This window comes from Trachemys scripta, chromosome 1 (assembly GCF_013100865.1).
Source record: "Trachemys scripta elegans isolate TJP31775 chromosome 1, CAS_Tse_1.0, whole genome shotgun sequence".
Taxonomy (NCBI): Eukaryota; Metazoa; Chordata; order Testudines; family Emydidae; genus Trachemys; species Trachemys scripta.
In genome coordinates this window covers 265,361,539-265,374,841 of record NC_048298.1, presented here as the reverse complement: position 1 = coordinate 265,374,841, position 13,303 = coordinate 265,361,539, and the positions used below count along the sequence as shown (strand labels likewise).

Here is a 13,303-nt window from a genome sequence, read left to right as displayed (position 1 = left end):
TTTGTGATGGTTCCCACTTGAATCAAATGTTGTTGATTGTATTATTGTTTTTATTGGTCTCAGACACTCTTATTTGAAATGGGATTTAAGAATTAATGTGTTCAACATTTTACATCTAGTGAAACTTTCTGTGCTTTTTGGGGACATGCAAATAGGAGCCAGTTTTCACCAATTCTAACTCTCATGAGAACTCCTTACTCATGCGAGCAGTCTCATTGACTTGCATAGGGCCTCTGGGCACTACCTCAATATGAACATTATTATACCGTGGGCAAATTTAATTTCTGGTACAACTCTATTTATTTTGACAAAGTAATACATGGGAGGAATTTAGCCCTATGTGTCATGTCACGCATTAGATTAACTACTGTGAAGTGGAGAATGAAAAATAAATAAAATGTTTTCTGACTTCTTATTTAAGCCATTTTGCACAATTGATGCAGTCAAGCAATTAGGGCTAGTGAGATGTAAGCACTACAGGTAACAGCTCTAATAATTGTGCCAGATGCTTGAAAGCTTCTCCTTAAAACTGTGTCTATTTTTTTTGTCAGCAGGATTCCTAAGTCGTGCTACACTCTCAACAGGGAACAATGTCTTCTCACTTATGGTGGAAATTGGTGCATAAGCCTTACATATTGTTGCCCATTTAGGTGCTCTCTTTTTTGGAATCTTATAAAGCCTAGATATTCAATGTTCAATATCTTATCTGGATAGTCCCAGCCTCTAAGCAATATCATCTTAGGAAGAAATTAAATTGAAAAATATACTCATTGCTGAGAGTCAGAAGGAATTGGGTCTCCTTTTATAAATTTTATCGGCCTGCATCCCAACAGACAGTTCAGAAACTTGTTTTTATTAAATGGTTCAGGTTTAGAATAATTTAGGTTTAAATCTTCAGGTTTAAAAGAATTAGATTTGTCCTGATCTTCTCCAGCCTTTTCAGAGGACCATACAACTGCAGACTCAGATACAGATAAATTACTGTTCTCTTCTCAGATGGTCTTAATATATTACTCCTACTTACAGATACAATCTAATTTGAAATCTGAATGAACTTGCTTTTCTTATTATTTTAAAAACAGACTACATATCTTTAAAAGACACATTTGAAGTAAGTAATCAGACTCCTAGCCAGCTGTCCATTGTTATTTAAAGTACCATACTAAAGCTTGGAGCATTCAGTTTACCGAGTTGCCCTTTCATATAATCCTGGTGTTACTGCTGGGAGTACTCATCTAAATGGACCTTCTGGACATCAAAGCTAACAGCGCTATACCAGGCTTCCCTGCCATCTTTCTTTCTATAATCTAATGAAAGATTTTTCACCATAGAATAGTCAAACAATCCAAATCTGAACAAGAAACATTAATAATAAGTGTCACCATTTTAAAGGAGACCATATCACACCACTTTCTCCTTGTTATTCAGTGGCCACTTATGTAACTGGAATCTTTAAGGAAAATTAAAACATAAATAAAATAAATATAATAAAGATAGCAATTTTTAAATTCTCAAGCATATTTTCTCTTGCCTTGATCAATTTGATGTGTTACTGATAAATCAGATTTTTATGTGAATTAAAGTAACTCACAGTGTTTATTTTTGAAGAGCTATAGCAAATTCTGTCCCCCAAAACACACACCTGCACACACTCACAAACTTTTTTCTTGGTCAGATAGCTGAATGTTCATGAACAAGATTTCAATACTTGATTGATATTTTTTCCTTTTTGAGATCTGCCTCTCATCTTACCATAAATGTCTTTATTTTTCAATTTACTAGCCAATCTTCTGATCTATTTTTTCTCTTTTTATTGATTTATTAGGTTGTCATGTGTGATGAAAAGCTTCAAATGTTCACCTGATGGACAAACAAAAAACTAAGTTAATTAGGGACAAAGTCCCTCATCATAAAATGTTTCTGTAAGACTCTGCCTCCCTGCTAGTATAAAATGTTGTGGCATGACATACCTGTGACTGGGCTGGCAAACATGAGTGAAACAACACAGAAAAGCAACGTGAGTTTAAAAGCTCAACTCTTGCTTTCCTGCATTCTTTCAATGTAAATACAAAGCATTAAAGAAGTCACAGGACCAAATTCATCTCTGGCATAAGCAGGCCATTGAAATTAAAGGAATTCCATCTTTTTACACCTAATCTAAATTCTAATCTAATTCTTAAAGGAATTTCATCTTTTTACGTACACACACACACAATATGGAACGTTGAGACTATAGTCAAAAATCCATATTAGTTGTATTGGTGTTTAACTACTTTGGGCCAGATGGCGATACCCTACTCACATTGAATAACACCTTCCACAGTTAGTTCTCAGATTGTGGCCACTTATTCTTTCATTACAGCTAGATGGGGAGAGAAGAGGGGCAGTCCCAAAATTATTTATCTTGAAACATAGGGTCACTGTATGGAAAAGATCAAGTACTACTACCTTCCATCATGAGTAGTCACTAAGGCTATCGATTAATCACGGTTAACTCACATGATTAACTTTAAAAAATTAACTGCGATTAAAAATATTAATCGTGCTTAAAAATATTAATCGCGATTAACTGCACTGTTAACAACAGAATACCAGTTGAAATGTATTAAATATTTTTGGATGTTTTTCTACATTTTCAAATATATTGATTTCTATTACAACACAGAATACAACATGTACAGTGCTCACTTTATATTATTTTTATTACAAATATTTGCACTGAAAAAATGATAAACAAAAGAAATAGTACTGTGGTGCAATCTCTAGTGTGAAAGTGTAACTTACAAATGTAGATTTTTTTTGTTACATAACTGCACTCAAAAACAAAACAATGTAAAACTTTAGATCTTACAAGTCCACTCAGTCTTACTTCTTGTTCAGCCAATTGCTAAGACAAACAAGTTTGTTTACATTTACAGGAGATACTGCTGCCTGCTTCTTATTTACAATTTCATCTGAAAGTGAGAACAGGCATTCGCCTGGCACTTTTGTAGCTGGCATTGCAAAGTATTTACATGCCAGATATGCTAAACATTCATATGCCCCTTCATGCTTCAGCCACCATTCTGGAGGACATGCTTCCATGCTGATGATGTTCATTAAAAAAAATGCATTAATTAAATTTGTGACTGAACTTCTTGGGGAATTGTATGTCTCCTGCTCTGTTTTATTCGCATTCTGCCATATATTTCATGTATTAGCAGTCTCGGATGATGACCCAGTACATGTTGTTCGTTTTAAGAACACTTTCACTGCAGATTTCACAAAACGCTAAGAAGGTACCAATGTGAGATTTCTAAAGATAGCTATAGCACTCGACCAAAGGTTTAAGAATCTGAAGTGCTGTTCAAAATCTGAGAGGGACGAGGTGTGGGAGCGTGCTTTCAGAAGTCTTAAAAGAGCAACACTCTGATGCTGAAACTACAAAACCTGAACCACCAAAAAAAAAAAAAAAAAAAATCAACCTTCTGCTAGTGACATCTGACTCAGATGAGGAAAATGAACATGCATCGGTCCGCTCTGATTTGTATCGTTATCGAGCAGAACCCATCATCAGCATGGACACTTAGCCTCTGCAATGGTGGTTGAAGCATAAAGGGACATATGAATCTTTAGCGCATCTGGCACATAAATATCTTGCAATGCTGGTTACAACAGTGCCATGTGAACGCCTGTTCTCACTTTCAGGTGACATTGTAACAAGAAGCAGGCACCATTATCTCCTGCAAATGTAACCAAACTTGTTTGTCTGAGCGATTGGTTGAAGTAGGACTAAGTGGACTTATAGGCTCTAAAGTTTTACATTGTTTTATTTCCGAATGCATTTATTTTTTGTACATAATTCGACATTTGTAAGTTCAACTTTCATGATAAAGAGATTGCACTACAGTACTTGTATTAGGTGAATTGAAATATACTATTTCTTTTGTTTTTACAGTGCAAATATTTGTATTCAAAAATAAATATAAAGTGAGCACTGTACACTTTGTATTTGGTGTTGTAATTGAAACCAATATATTTGAAAATGTAGAAAACATACAAAAATATTTAAATAAATGGTATTCTGTTATTGTTTAACAGTGCGATTAATCGTGTGATTAATTGCAATTAATTTTTTTAATCACGTGATTAATTGCAATTAATCTTTTTAATTGCTTGACAGCCCTAGTAGTCACATTTAAGTCAATGGACTACTTGTAGAGGAAGGTACCACTTAATGTGAGTAAAGGTATCACAGTCTGCCCATTAGAAAAAATCAGTACTGTAAATGGAACAGCATATCTATAGCAATGTGCCAATCAAATAATCACTTTTCAGAAGTAAATGCTGGGGTAAAGCTCCATCTCTCTCCCGGGCAAGTGGGGGAGGTATGAAAAAACACAGACGATGCAGTGGGGGAGGTGGGGGAGAGCTGGGAGGGTCTTTTCTCCCTCAACTCTGTAGAGCAACAAGGTAGGATTTTAAGTTTAGGCCATGTTTTTGAAAAAGAGGAGCCAAACAGTAGGCTCCTAAATCCATATTTAGGGACCTGTTTGATTGTCGTAAGTGTTGAACATCTGACTCTCAATGAGGTGTACCACAGTGTAGCTGGTCTCTGTGAGTAGACCAGACCCAGCTCCCCTGGGTCAGAGCAGGTGGGCCCAACTGAGCTAATTAAAGGGGACAGGGCTATACCTGAGGCTGTGAAAACCTGTCAGAGGGCAGGAGTTACAGGGACAGGCTGTGTCTGGGGAGTGGAACTACACAGAAATAGAGTTCACCTAACTCCTGTGGTGAGTGAGTCCCTGGAGGAAGGGGCCAGGTGTCCAGGAAGATAGCCCTGGGGCTGTTGTTCCAGAAAGGGAGTTGAGCTGGATGGGACTGAGAAGCTGCAAGAAGCAGGATCACTAGCAACCCGTGGGTGCTGGGGAGGTCATGAAACCGAAGGACAAAAGGCGAGCTGAGGGACTGTTTCTGTTTGTTTTTATTCGCTTATGTTTGCACCGTAAACATAGAGTGGGTGTGACAGTGTGATTGAAAGTCCAGGAGAAGCCCTGCCCTGTGATAAGGTAAATGGACATTTCTGGGTGTTCAGCCCTTCTAAAAGTCTGGCCACTTAGGAGACAAAATATAGATTCCGAGCCTAACTTAAGGTGTTACTTTTGAGAACCTGGGCCTAAATATTTTAGAAAGTACTAGGCAGGGAAATCTATTACCACCTTTGGATGCTCGCTGGGGGTCTCACAAGAAATTTTTTGGTGGCCTCAGAGTGTGGCTACCAACTCTTGCTGGTGGCTGCTCTGACAGTTTTTCCTAAAATACATAATTAACTTTAGAAAAACAAATAAATATGCATATATATACATGTCCAGATCAATGTAATTTATTTATGTAGTGTTTTTTTTGTAGACTCAATAATAAAAATAAGGTATGGCTGTCTCTATCCTTTACTAGACCTAAATAGAATAGAAACAAATAAGGTGCTTTGCATGTTCTTGTCTTTTGTTGTTCTTGTTTCTTTTGCGGTTGCTTTTTTTTTTTTTTTTTTTAGATTTGCTAGCTAGTAAGTCTGCTTCACTTTTCACAGCAGCAAACTTGTCAGCTAGCTGGGAGGTAGCGAACAGTTATATTAACAAATATACAAATATCACTTTTCACAACAGACTTAGGGCTTGTCTACACTACTGACCGGATCGATGGACAGTGATAGATCTAGCGCGGGTTGATTTATCGTGTATAGAGGCAATAAATCAACTGTGGATGGCTCTAGCGTCGACTCCAATACTACACTTTAATGAGAAGCACAAGGGGAATGAACGGGAGAGCGTCTCCCGTCAACACACCTCAGTGAAGACACCACAGTAAATAGATCTAAGTACATCAACTTCAGCTATGTTATTCAAGTATCTGAAGTTGCATAACTTAGATCGATCTCTCCCCGTAGTGTATCATAGAATCATAGAATGCCAGGGTTGAAAGGGACCTCAGGAGGTCATCTAGTCCAACCCCCTGTTCAAAGCAGGACCAATCCCCAGACAGATTTTTACCCCAGATCCCTAAATGGTCCCCTCAAGAACTGAACTCACAACCCTGGGTTTAGCAGGCCAATGCTCAAACCACTGAACTATCCCTGGGGGACAGATTAAGCCCTGGATGGGAAGGTGGGTAGGGACTGGGAGGCAGTGGGGGTCAGGGGCAATGTGTGGCTGAGGGAGGCAGTGGGTGCCTGGGAGGTGGATGGGGGGCTGGGGGAGGCAGCGGGGCCCAGGTGCAATGGGGGGGTGAAGGGAGGGGAGGCAGTGGGGGCTGGGGCAATGGAGGTGAGGTGGTGAGGCTGGGAGACGCAGCACATGGCCAAAACCCGGGCCTGGAGGATGCAGCAGGGGCCAATGCTGATAGGGGTGTGGAGTGAGCCTGGGAACCTCCACCGGTCGCCGATGCACAGCTGCGGGCTGGGCTGGATCCCGATCCCAGGGCCAGAGCCTGAAGCCCTCCAGCCACGGGGTGGAGCCCGCCGCTGCGTGGCCAGAGCAGCCAGTGGGGGCCAGGGGCGATGGGAGGGGGGGTGAGCCCAAGGCTGGAGCCCAAAGCTCCATGACGAAGGGACAGAGCCTACTGCCCGCCACCCCAGGGCTGAAGCCGGAAGCCTGAGCACCACTGCCTCCAGGAAGGTGGGGAACATATACCAGCTGCCTGCTGCTCCAGTATTTGTGGCTCCAAAGGAGGAGCCGCAGCTTTGCCTCCATCAATCACTGCCCAGAAGGCTGTGGCAGCACGAAAAACCTCTGGTGGCCACATGCAGCCACAGTGGCTGGATTTGAGAAAGACAGAGTATGTGGACAGCCCTCATCTAGTTAACGTGCTTGTTACTAACTGTAGCACATGCTAGCTGATGGTGTATGCTGCTCCTCTTCAAAAGTAGTTTAAGATCTGTGGGGTTAAGAGCTCTTGGCATCACTTTGGGCCTTCAGCTGATCACTAAGTTCCAGGAAATGCTTTCGCTATTGGTCATTATTACATAATTAATGCATTTTGATTAATACAGTAACATTCTGCTTATGGTTGTCAGCCCCAGTATACAGTACTGTATTTTTTCAAAGTTTATATGTATAACTATATTTGATGAAACATCAGCTTTCAGCCTACAACTGATTAATTTTTTCTTCCCTTTTAAATATTTGTAACTGGTAAACGGTATGAGCCAAATTTTGCCTTTTGATACTTAGATAACCATAAGAACGGCCATACTGGGTCAGACCAAAGGTCCATCTAGCCCAGTATCCCGTCTTCCGACAGTGGCCAATGTCAGGTGCCCCACAGTTAATGAACAGAACAGGTAACCATCAAATGATCCATTCCCAGCTTCTGGCAAACAGGCTAGGGACACCATCTCTGCCCATCCTGGCTAATAGCCATTGATGGACATATCCTTCATGAATTTAGCTAGTTCTTTTTTTAACCCTGTTATAGTCTTGGCCTTCACACCATCCCGTGGCAAGGAGTTCCACAGGTTGACTGTGCATTGTGTGAAGAAATACTTCCTTTTGTTTGTTTTAAACCTGCTGCCTATTCATTTCATTTGGTGACCCCTAGTTCTTGTGTTATGAGAAGGTGTAAATAACACTTCCTTATTTACTTTCTCCACACCATTCATGATTTTATAGACCTCAATCATATCTCCCCCTTAGTCGTCTCTTTTCCAAGCTAAAAAGGCCCAGTCTTATTAATCTCTCCTCGTACGGAAGCCGTTCCGTACCCCTAATAATTTTTGTTGCCCTTTTCTGAACCTTTTCCAATTCCAATATATCTTTTTTGTGATGGGACAACCACATCTGCATGCAATATTCAAGATGTGGACATACCATGGATTTATATAGAGGCAATATGATATTTTCTGTCTTATCTATCCCTTTCCTAATGATTACCAATGTTCTGTTCACTTTTTTGACTGCCGCTGCACACTGAGTGGCTGTTTTCAGAGAACTATCCACAATGCCTCCCAAGATCTCTTTTTTGAGTGGTAACAGCTAATTTAGACCCCATCATTTTATATGTATAGTTGGGATTATGTTTTCCAATGTGCATTACTTTGCATTTATCAACATTGAATTTCATCTGCCATTTTGTTGGCCAGTCACCTAGTTTTGAGAAATTCTTTTGTAGCTCTTCACAGTCTGCCTGGGACTTAACTATCTTGAGTAGTTTTGTATCATCTGCAAATTTTGCCACTTCAGTTTACCTTTTTCTCCCAGATCATTTATGAATATGTTGAATAGGACTGGTACCAGTATATACCCCTGGGGGATACCGCTATTTACCTCTCTCCATTCTGAAAAGTAGCCATTTATTCCTACCCTTTGTTTCCTATCTTTTAACCAGTTACCAGTCCATGGGAGGACCTTCCCTCTTATCCCATGACAGCTTAAAGCTCATGTAATCTTCCACATCAGTATGTTACTCTGGCTACTGCTACTGGTTCTGAGTTGGTGGTCTGCTAAGGAAAAGATATTTCAGCAATCAATGTAGTGTTATCCACCAGGAAGAAAATCACAAACCTCATTAGAAGATTTAAAGGGGAAAAAGCCTTAACAGTTTCTAAATCTAGCAGACAATATTTGTATTTTGACAGACAAAAATTAACTGCCCGCAGCTGGTATATAATCTTCTTGAAATGTTTGCTGTACATACAGGTCATCCTGCCAATGCCTACGTATAGGAAATTACCCTGTAAGATGGCTATAAATGATTTGAGATGGCCCTTAAATGAATAGCTTGTATTGCCATACATGTGTGATTATTTTCCATATGAATTATTAGTTTGCATTAAGACTTGTTTGGACCCCAATTAGAATACAGTATACGGTACTGCTGGAAGCATATCATGGGCCTTAAGCCCAAATCTTGGTCCCCGACACAACGCCTGAGCAAGAGGCTTTTATGTTGGGGAGAGAACCAGCGGGGGTGGAGAGTATTCTGGAGCTGTAGCGGTGTCTGTAGCTTGCTATAATATTGCCTTCGGTCTGTGCCTACCTTTTAGTAAAGTGGGGTTGAAACCTACTTAAAAAGATGCTATACATATAACTTTGAAAAATACCCATGATTTGCTAAAGCACTCTTGCAATGGCAGATTATTCAATGCAAGAAGCAATCATGGCACCATCTAGTACTTTATTTATGCCCTGAGTTATGGGTGTCATGGTTCTTACATTTCATGTTTGAGTTACTTGTTTTCTGTGACAGTTATAAGCAGCCTCTTCAGTTTCTGAAGGTACGTCTACACTACGAAATTAGGTCGATTTTATGGAAGTCGATTTTTAGAAATCGATTTTATACAGTCAATTGCGTATGTCCAAACTAAGCGCATTAAGTCGGCGGAGTGCGTCCTCACTACCGTGGCTAGCATGGACTTATGGAGCAGTGCACTGTGGGTAGCTATCCCACAGTTCCCGCAGTCTCTGCCGCCCATTGGAATTCTGGGTTAAGTTCCCAATGCCTGATGGGAAAAAAACATTTTCGCGGGTAGTTTTGAGTACATGTTTTCAGTCGCCGCTCCCTCCGTGAAAGCAACGGCAGACAATTGTTACGCGCCAGACACAAGGGTGATTAGAAGAGCACAGCAAGGCGTGCTGCGCATCAGAGAGGCTTTGAAAACCAGTTTCATGACTGGCCAAGCTTCGGTGTGACAGTTGTGTGTGTTTCTCCTTGATGCAAACCCGCCCCCTTTGTTGTCCCTGTAAGCCAACCACCCTCTCCCCTTCGAAATAAGGTAACTATTGTTTTGAAACCATGCATTCTTTCTTTATTAATTAAAAAAAAAAACAGAGAGATAACGGACAAGGTAACCCTGGTGGGGTGGGGGAGGAGGGAAGGACAAGGCCACACTGCTTATTGTAGCCAGACTAAAAATCAAACTGTTTGAATGACAGCTTTCTGTTGCTTGGGCCATCCTCTGGAGTAGAGTGGCTGGGTGCCCATAGTCTGCCCCCCTTCTCCCCACCCACGTTCTTGGGCATCTGAGTGAGGAGGCTATGGAACATGAGGAGGAAGATAGGTGGTTATACAGTGGATGCAGCGGAGGCCTGTGCTCTTGTTGGCTTTCCTGCAGCTCCAACAGATGCTTCATCTTGTCTGTTTGCTCCCCCATTAGCCTCAGCATCACGTCCTGCCTCCGCTCTTTGCGCTCATTTAATTCTTTCCTGGCCTCTGCCACTGAATGCCTCCATGCATTAAGCTGTGCCCTATCAGTGCGGGAGGACTGCATGAGCTCAGAAAACATGTCATCGCGAGTGCATTTTTTTCTGCGATAACCTCAGGGACAGAGATCATAAGGGGAGCGTAGAAACATTCTACGCTCTAAGATTCTGGGGGGACTGCATAGTCACCTGTGCTGCTGAGTTCACCACGCTGACCAAACAGGAAACGAAATTCAAAAGTTCCTGTGTGGCTGGCTAGTGCATCGGAGTTCAAAGTGCTGTCCACAGTGGTCACAATGGAGCTCTCTGGGATAGCTCCCGGAGGCCAATACCGTTGATTTGTGTCTGCACTACCTCAAATTCAACCCAATAAAGTCGATTATAGCGCTACTCCCCTCACTGGGGAGGAGTACAGAAGTCAATTTTAAGAGCCTTTTAGGTCGATGGAACGGGGTTGGTTGGTTGTGTGGACGCATTAATTTTTAAATCGACCTAACCTGGATAAATCCAACCTAACCCCGTAGTGTAGACCAGGCCTGAGATCTGTACTTTTAAAATTGTCTACTAATCTGTGAATGATTATATTTATCAGTACACAAATGAGCTAGTTGCCAATATGAACTCTTCATTTATATCACCAGGAAGGTGTTACATCGATATGTTGTATAGAAAATGCACATGGTTTGGAAAATGATTGGAATAAGGAGAAACATAACAACTGTTATGACTGACTTTGCTTGGCCCTAGCTCCTGTGATTTGGCTGAGCTGTGTGCAGTGCAATTACTGAGATGGCAGGGGCGAGAAGAAGGGGAGAATTGCATTAAGCCATCTTTACTCTCCCATGAGTCTGAGGCAAGGCTGGATCCTAGCATAAAAACAGAGCAGCTTTCTGACTAACTTACTCCTAGATGCCAATGATGCAGAGGGGCCATTCTGGCAGCCAGGACGTACGGATAGCCATGCCCACTTTATCCTGGAAATGCCCTGTGTGCTGGGAGAGGATTTGGTGCTATGGTAACTCTATGCCCCTCAAGGATCTCCCTAAATAGGGGAAATCCTCATGGGACTGTAGCCACTGGCTTTATGATTTTGTGCCACTAATGTATCTCAAAGCAATTGGAGCAGGTTTGATGATCTGGTCCTTGAAGATCAAGTACATATATTAACTGTAGGAAATCCAGCTGTTGTGAAAGTAACAAAGGAAGCTATTATTCTATTGTACATCAAAGACCTTCCTGAAACAGACAGAAGTAATGGGATGACTTGGGGAATGAATTAAGAGTGAAAGTCAATGTGTTTTTGTACCAGGAAATAGGAAAATGGACATTACTATTAGTTTCCAAACTTCAGACCAAAGGGTCTTCTTAAAAAAGATAAATCAAATACTAATATGTCCTTAGAAATTATGCCTCTTTTTGATCAAATGGAATCTATCTAGTCTGGTCTCTAGGTAGACAAGGACACTGCTTCAGGAAAACACTACACAGTGTGGTAGCTCTGGTGCAGGAGCCAGGGAAAACAGGCCACCCCTTAAGGGAGCTGTAAAGTACTATTATTGTTTTTTATCATTTTTCTCTGTAATTAAGGACTGTTATTTTATTTCCACTGAAGTTGATGGGAGCTTTGCAGGAAATCTGCTTATGTTCTGCAGAAATTCACAGGAAAGAAATGGGGCTTGAGGAAAAGTTCATTCCTGTGACTTCTCTAGCGTCTTCCAGGCAGAAATAACTATAGCCTGGAGCGGTGAACTGTGGCCAGTGGGCGCCGCGATCGGCCGGACCTGTGGATGGGGCAGGTAAACAAACTGGCCCGGCCCACCAAGGGCTTTCCCTACACAAGCAGCGTCCCAAATTTGGGAAACACTGGATTAGACAAACTGGACTATGTCCTGTGGACTCAAAAATGGTGCCTAGTCCCTGAAATTGGCAAAACATCAAATTCCCTGTGGGACCTTGCTGTGCTGTTTCTTGCAGAAATGCCAGGCTGTAATGTAATGTAATTGGTGCTAATGTGAGGACTGGCTCCTTGCATCTTCCTGAAACCTAGCCATATCTGTTGGCAGACACATTTCTCCTTCCTATCCTTCTATAATGATTTCTTTAAACTGTGTGCTGATGGTATACGGCTAGGGTCTCTCTCTCTATCTTTCTCTCTCTTTCCATAAATATGGTGAGAAATTAAATTGAAACCCTGCTAGTAAATCTTACAGTAGACCAGCTTCCTAGCAATGATGGCTCTGGCAAGGTCTGTATGGCCTAGGGGGGAAATAAATATAAAACTTTCTAAAACAGTCTAGTCTTGTTTATCTGTTTAATCTCTTCCTGAGAAATTCAAAGCCCCAGTTGCTTCTTCAAGCCCCCTTCCTGATAACAGTAGTGACGTTGATCCAATCAGATACCAGAACCAATACAAGACTTACATAACCAATGGGAAGTAGCTACCACAGCTCAAATTTCAAATTAAAATATTTTAACAAATAAATTCAAATAAGTACTTTCAGGGAAATCATGACCTGCTTTAAAACATTTCATGGGTAAATTAGTTAAATAGATCTAGCAAATAATTTATTTATTTCTCAGTTGTATTGTGTATTTGTATAATAGGTCTGAATTTCAACATTACTTAGGATGCAAAATGAAGCTATGAAGAATGGAACATTTTTATACCTTTATTTTTGTGATTGTTGAGTGTTTGGGAATGGAGGAAGAAGTGTGTGTTGCTTTTTGCTCTCTCTAGGTACTTATATTGTAATGGTAAAAAAAGTGTAGTATTCTCTTTGTTTATAGGAGAGAGAATGGACTTAGTTCTGCTCTCCAGCCATTTCAGAAGAGCTGTGATAAACAGCATTAAAGATCTGAATTAAATTTACACAGACAAGGAAGTGTAGACATAAGGCTTTGAGCAGGAGGTTGGATTAGGTGACCTCCTGAGGTCTCTTCCAACCCTAATCTTCTTTGATTCTTCTATGATTCTAAGGCTAGCATGTCTTTCTTTACTCACCATTGACATAGCAGTAGTGACCAAAGACAGGTTTGCTGTTGGGAAAGAATAGTACGTGATAATGGAATTAAAGACTGTATCATATTGCATTTGCATAAGGAGGCTGAATTAAGGTTGCACAGGAAACCTT

General features: G+C 41.0%; 1 long non-coding RNA gene across 2 annotated transcripts in view; it reads right to left on the bottom strand.

Annotated features, from left to right (window-relative positions):
* The window catches only part of LOC117870869, a 31,445-nt gene that overhangs the window by 8,326 nt on the left and 9,816 nt on the right, over positions 1-13,303 (bottom strand). The window contains exon 3 of one of the 2 annotated variants that reach the window (XR_004644056.1): positions 1,753-1,860. The exons of the other annotated variant lie outside the window; for it this stretch is intronic. This is a non-coding gene — a long non-coding RNA (uncharacterized LOC117870869). The remainder of the gene's footprint in view (positions 1-1,752; positions 1,861-13,303) is intronic. 2 annotated transcript variants of the gene reach the window in all.